The sequence below is a fragment of the Alligator sinensis genome, unplaced genomic scaffold (genome assembly GCF_000455745.1).
Source record: "Alligator sinensis unplaced genomic scaffold, ASM45574v1 scaffold432_1, whole genome shotgun sequence".
Lineage (NCBI taxonomy): Eukaryota > Metazoa > Chordata > Crocodylia > Alligatoridae > Alligator > Alligator sinensis.
Genome location: NW_005841998.1, coordinates 2,491,059 through 2,497,275, shown reverse-complemented (window position 1 = coordinate 2,497,275; position 6,217 = coordinate 2,491,059). Strand labels below are relative to the sequence as shown.

Sequence of the window (6,217 nt, the reverse complement as noted above, 5' to 3'; positions counted from 1 at the left end):
GGGCGGGGCATGGGCCCCCCAGATTTTTGTGCAGGGCAGAAGCAAGCTGCCGCTGCATGCTGGGTTCTGCGCTCCACTGCCGAGCCGTCCCCTGCCTGCCCCGCGGTGAGAGGCATGTGGAATATTAAGTACTACCAGCAATTTTTGTGTAACGAGCTTTAAGTCACACCCAGAACACAGCGTATGCTTAAGCTACACAATCTCTTAAAACAGGGCGACACTGAAGATCAAGTTAGGCTTGTGGCTGAAAATGTGGGCTGGTTCACGGGGCTTCTAACGTGGTCTGAAAGTCAGCAGGCTTTGATTCACCAAAAACACAACAAACTGATGGATTTGATAAATTGGGTTGAAGACATAGCATCACAACTATCAAACTGAAAACCAGTGGAGGCAAGAACTGTTCCTGGCAACAGCTGCATAGTTGAATTAGTACTACGAGTACAATTAGTCACTACCACAGGGACAGGCAATTATTTCAGTTGGAAGGCCACTTAACAAGTTTTGGTCAGCTGTTGAGCCCTTTGACAAGCGCCCAACCCCCCTGGTCATCATTTTAGGACCCCAAATCCCCTAACCCCTGACCTTTGCCACCAGAAGTCCTTCCTCTTGCCCCTGAAAGTACTGCTTTTGTGAAGGGGGCTTGCCATCTTGCACCCAGAAGATGTGCGGGGCATAGGTGGGTGCAGTGTTTGTGGGGCGTGTGATTGTGTGTGGGGTAGAGTTTGAAGGTATGATGGGGTGTGCATGGGAACCCTCTGCCCATGCCCCAATGAGCTGGTCAGCACCTGCCCCCGGCCTGCAGCACCTCCCTGCCATCACCAACAGCGCACAGCCCCAGCCTGCCCTGCACCTGCTCCACACCACCTGGCCATGGCACATCCTGCTGCCCCATGGGCATGCAGCGGGGCTGAGGAAGCTTCTTCTGGCTGCCACCACAGCTGGCCTCAGCCCTGCAGTACTGGCAGGGAACCTTGTGTGCAGCCCCAACTTAGTGCGCCCTGCACCTACTCCGGACTCGTCTGCCCAGGCTCATTAGTGGCAGCAGCGGTGGTGCCGGGCAGAAACTGTTGCTCAGCGCAGGAGAAAAGAGGTCTCTCCCCCTGACTGCTGCCAAGCAGTTCTTGGTGCACTCACCTGGAGCCTGCAGTATGCTGGGCTGCCCTGCAGCTCCACTGCCATCACCACCACCCCTGGGCTGCCCAACATGGCAGTGGTGACAGTACAGGGCAGCCCAGTGGGATGCAGGCTCTGGACAGCTGCACCAAGAATTGCCCAGCAGCAGCAAGAAGGAAGAGTTGCTTTTCCCCCCATGCCAAGCAACAGTTTCTGCCTGGCAGCTGTCACCACTGCTAAGCCTGGACACAAGAGTCTGGAGCAGGCATGGGGCATGCCGGGTTGGGGCTGCGTGGGCGTGTCCCCGCCAGTACTGCAGGGCTGGGGCCAGTAACGGCGGCAGCTGGAAGGAGCCACCGCTAAGCAGACTGCCTAGAAAGGCAGTCCAGCTGCAGAGTCACCTCAGCCCCACTGCGTGCCCAGGGGGGCAGCAGGACGCTCCACGACCTGGCAGTGCCTGGGCCAGGCAAAACCAAGAAACCTGCTGCTGGCTGCACAAAGCCCCTCTGTGGGGCAGATCTGGTCCATGGGCCATATTTTGCCCACCCCTGCATTACCACCAGTTTAAAAAAACAGCTGCCTCCTTTTTTTAGTGCTGTTCACATTTTTTACCCAAATCAGGTACCTTTTTTGAGTTTTGACACACAGCTTCTTAAATCAATCCCTGGATGGCAGAAAGAGCATAACAACGAATGTGCTGCTTACATGAACTTTATCACAGAATGCCAGATGCCTTTGACTATCACTGCGTTTTGGGAGTCTGTTTCTTGTTTCTGACCAGTTTCCATAACTCTACAACTTTTCTAATGCTGCCTTATAACTCCAGCCAATTCAGCAGATGCACAACATGGAATCTCAGTGTAAGGATAAGTGTTCACACTGCGGAGAGAAAACTTCTGCTGCAACTGCTGGTGGATGCTGCATGCTAGCAGTTAACAACATGAATGGTTTCTATCAAAGTTAGCATCATTTAGTATTTCTGAACTTTTTGTAGAATGCTACAAATAATATAAGTTACAGTTCATATTTTAAATATATTATGAATATAAATGTATATACATTTAGATGTAAATGTAATACTTACATTTATAATAATGTGGTAATTTATATGATATTTCTGCAGAATTTGCCATTTAATTATGCAGGTTTTGTGCCTCAGCTAATCAGCAGCAAGGGATGGGGCAACCAGAACTCCTCTGCCAATCTGCAGCAAGGAGTAGGGTCACTGTTAAATGCCCACAAAATCAGCTTTGCATGCCACAAGCAGGCCATGAAAATCCCTTTGTCTTGCTACAATTTAGGTCCCTAGGTAAAACTACCATACTCCTGTCTGGGAAGAAAAATAACTGTACTGGTATAGGCCAGCATCTCCATCAGAAAGTACTTGCTAATACAACTATATATATATATACACACCAATAAAATCAACCTAGTATAGCAGAGCTGGCAAAATCATTGTTTTTTTCTGCATTCTAGGTAAAATAACCTGGACACTACAATACTGACAAGAAGACTTATTTATACAGCTATTAGTACAGAGATAACAAAAAGAATAACTGAAGTGCCTCCCAACTGAAACAGAAACACCCTAAATAGCAGCCTCCTGCTAAGGAGAACTGGTTTATCAAGAGAAAAATTCTCCCACAACAAAGTCACCTGGTAGAAATCAAACTAACTGGGCTAATCTGGAGATGTTATGACAGAGGAAACTAGAAGATTGTGTAAAAAGGGAGCTCAGGAAGATGGGAGTTGCAGCACAAGCCTGATCTGGAAGGAGTAAAACCTGTCTACCTGGACACAGATGACCCTTAAAAAAAAAATAAGTAAATTTTAGGCCAGAACTTTCACTCCACTGCATCAGCCCCTCCCCATGAGGCAGCATGACAGGGCTCACGGACATGGGTACAGCTGGCAACAGCAATGCTTGGGCCTCACTCCAGCCAAAGCAAGATGCCAACATCTTCCATTCCCTGTCAATGCAATTCCTGAGAACATGCAAAAGGTGTTGATGAATCTTTGTAAAAATTATGCTAGTTTTAGCACCTGGGCATTTGGACCAGGATAACAAAGGGGTTTTGGACATCAAGTCTTTATACTAAGAAGCCCATAATTCAGGGCTAGGGTTACCATATTTCCAGGATCAAAAAAGAGAACACGCACGTGCACACACACTTGCCAGGGCTCTCACAGAGTACGTGACCCCCAACAGCCAATCAGCCTGCTGCTCCCAGATCCAAGCTGTTCATGCCCGGGAAAAGTGGAGGCAAAGTAAAAATCTGGACATTTGCTCACATTTTAAAAACCCACCTGGACATGAGAACAGGAGGCCAAAAAAAAGGACATGTCCGGGAAAACTGGGACGTGTGGTAACCCTAATGTTGCCTTAATTCTACACAGCTTCAGTAAGCCCTGGACCTAGAATCAATGTTTCAATTCCCTCCCAGCAGTCTGGCAAGTTTCCAGTAGAGGGAGCTCAATCAAGTCTGCAGCAACAAATAAATATCACACCAATCATTTTAAAAGAAATACATTCTGCTGAACACATCTGTAAAAAGTCATCTGGGGCTGCTATTTCTTTAAAACTGCAAACAGGGCATCAAACAGGTATCATTAATGTAATAATTATCATTAAGCATTACAGGGGTGAACAACCTATGGCCTGTGGGCTGGACCCAGCCTATGGAGCTGTTTGATTCAGCCCACAGATGTGGGGCTTCAGCAGTAGGTGCTCTCTCTCTGCGCTGCTGCAGGGACAAGCAGCTGTGGCAGCTGGGTCCTAGAAACCTCCCACCTGCCTACTTCTGACCCAAAATGGTTCAGTAAAGCCCACAAACAAAAATGGTTGCACTACTTTTGAGTATTCTAATGAGGAAGAATGCACTATTCAGTGTTGGTGACCCAGTTCTCACTCACTCACAGGGATATACAGTGAGCAACAGAAAGGAAATAAAACTTATTCGCATGGTTTTTCAGTGTATGATAGTTTTTAAGCAAATACAATAATTTTGAGCTTCCAACATGATAATTTCATATTTAAGACCTAGCAGCACGGTCTATTTGAAGCTCCTGAACTGGGCTGAGCCTGGGCCTGGAAAGCAGCTCCCCTAGGCATGGCTATTCCCCGCATTTCACTATCTGCTTGCTAGTCATTATGGAACGTGATTAATAGGAACTCTGCCATTAAAACTTCAAGTCTGAAAAAGGCATTTAGAAAAACTAATTAAAAAAATGATAACACCACACACAACTGGCCCCATTCACTGCATCACGTATAATCACCGACATGCAAGCCAAGCTGGTGTAAAATACTACTAGTCTGTTTGGTAGACTGCTATTCTAAATGACCACACAGGGCAGAATAATACTGACTCAATTCAAATGAACAGAAGAATTGGGAGTCCTGATTTGACACTTCAAGGGGAGGGAAGGGAAGCAAAGCTGGAAATAAACTGACAAATGTCTATTTGATGGCAATACTACAAGTACACATACACTGTAGCCTACAGCCTAGCATAGAGACACACAAGCTAGCTTTAAATAAGCACATGAGAAGCGACAAAGCCACACCAGCGCAAAGCTCCAGACAGGCATTTCATTAACCTGCTTCACAGTTTTTGTTTAGACCAGGGGTGGGCAATTATTTCAGGCGGTGAGCTGCTTACTGAATTTTGGCAACATGACAGGCAGCCAAGGGCAGATAAATATTAATTTTCTAAATGTTTGAGGGGCCCCACGGGCCACATAGAATGGCCTAGCGGGCTGCATTTTGCCCATCCCTGGTTTAAACTGAAATTTGTAGCACATATAGCTCTTAAGTTTCTCCAATAGCATTAATTTGGATACAAGGCATGTGGCATATATGGTATGCATGGCAAATTATAATGCATAAGATTAAACTGAAGGAAAAAAATTCATACCTAGGCATCCTGACTGAATTAAGAGCACGGGAGCAACTTAACTTTTGGGGCATGACCTCTCTTTCAAACTCCTGATTTCGCTCTCAAATCAAACCTGGCTCTAATCACTCCTGTGTAACCTGGGAATAACTCAGCTGATGTCCCAAGAACCCAAGTACCCGCCTATGCAAAGTTACAATGGCGTCACTAGTTCTTAAAACAAATCTATTTAAATGGCACATTCCCCTGTGTTGACGCTTTTACATTTGCTCTCAACTAACCTTGAACTGGTTAAATTTATTCCAAACGGCTCCCATAAGGGTTTTCTCTCTCTCTCCCTCTCCCATTCACACAGGGTTGGTTTCACACGCACACACACATGGGTGGCTATTACTGTCTGACATGGGAAAAGATAAAGGCAACCAACTCCATTTCAGTGCCCGGCTGTGGCCCTGAAGAATAGCGCTCCTTAAAGGCTCAGTGCCACAATACAGGTACTCCTCACTTAACAGCATCCCATTTAGCATAGTTTCGTTATTGCGGCGCCGATCTAGTCGAGAACATACTCAAGCCATGCAATGTTCTGTTAGCTGCCACGTACTAGTAGGCAACTACTGTGACGTAACTGGATTTGCTGAAAGTCACATTTTTCAAGAACCTCGTTAAGTGAGGGGCAGCTGCATTAGCAGCCACTGAACTCGGTCTTGTGCGACTCTTCCCGGGGGAAGGTTTATGGCCAGTGCAATATAGGAGAAAACAAGCAGGCCCGGGGCCTCGCACCTGCCCCTTGCGAAGTGCGGCGAAGTCGCCAGCACCAAGCAATTTCGCGCCCGAAGTTCCACACGCCACGCCCCCCTGCACATACGCCGCCCGTCGAGCCAGGCTGCAACGGTCGCGGCCTGTTTCTCACCCCCCAGCTCTGGGGCACCGGGGCGGACAGGCCGAGCCGCTGCTGCCGCCGGAGCGTGCGACGAAGGCGGAGGCGGCCCCAACCCCAACCAACTGCTGCCCTTTCCCCCACCCCTTACCGGGCTCAACCACCACCCACCGGAGAAGCCGCCCACGTTGGCAGCCTGCGTGACCAGGATGTTGATGCCCTCACCGCCCCGGATGTTGATGCTACCCCCCACCATTACCACTGGCCCGGAAGTGACGCGAAGGCGCCGCCGGAAGTAGACGTGGCCGGCGGTTGTTGCCGTGCCGGTTGG

The 6,217-nt window shown here is 48.3% G+C and overlaps 1 protein-coding gene across 4 annotated transcripts in view; it reads right to left on the bottom strand.

Annotated features, from left to right (window-relative positions):
* ASB3 (ankyrin repeat and SOCS box containing 3) overlaps window positions 1-6,169 on the bottom strand; it is a 109,488-nt gene extending 103,319 nt beyond the window's left edge. Inside the window, exon 1 of one of the 4 annotated variants that reach the window (XM_006021589.2) lies at window positions 6,058-6,169. The gene's annotated coding sequence lies outside the window, so the exon portion shown is untranslated. The other 3 variants (XM_006021590.2, XM_025201565.1, XM_025201566.1) reach the window with 3 other exon arrangements.
* Between the last annotated feature and the right edge of the window lie 48 nt (window positions 6,170-6,217).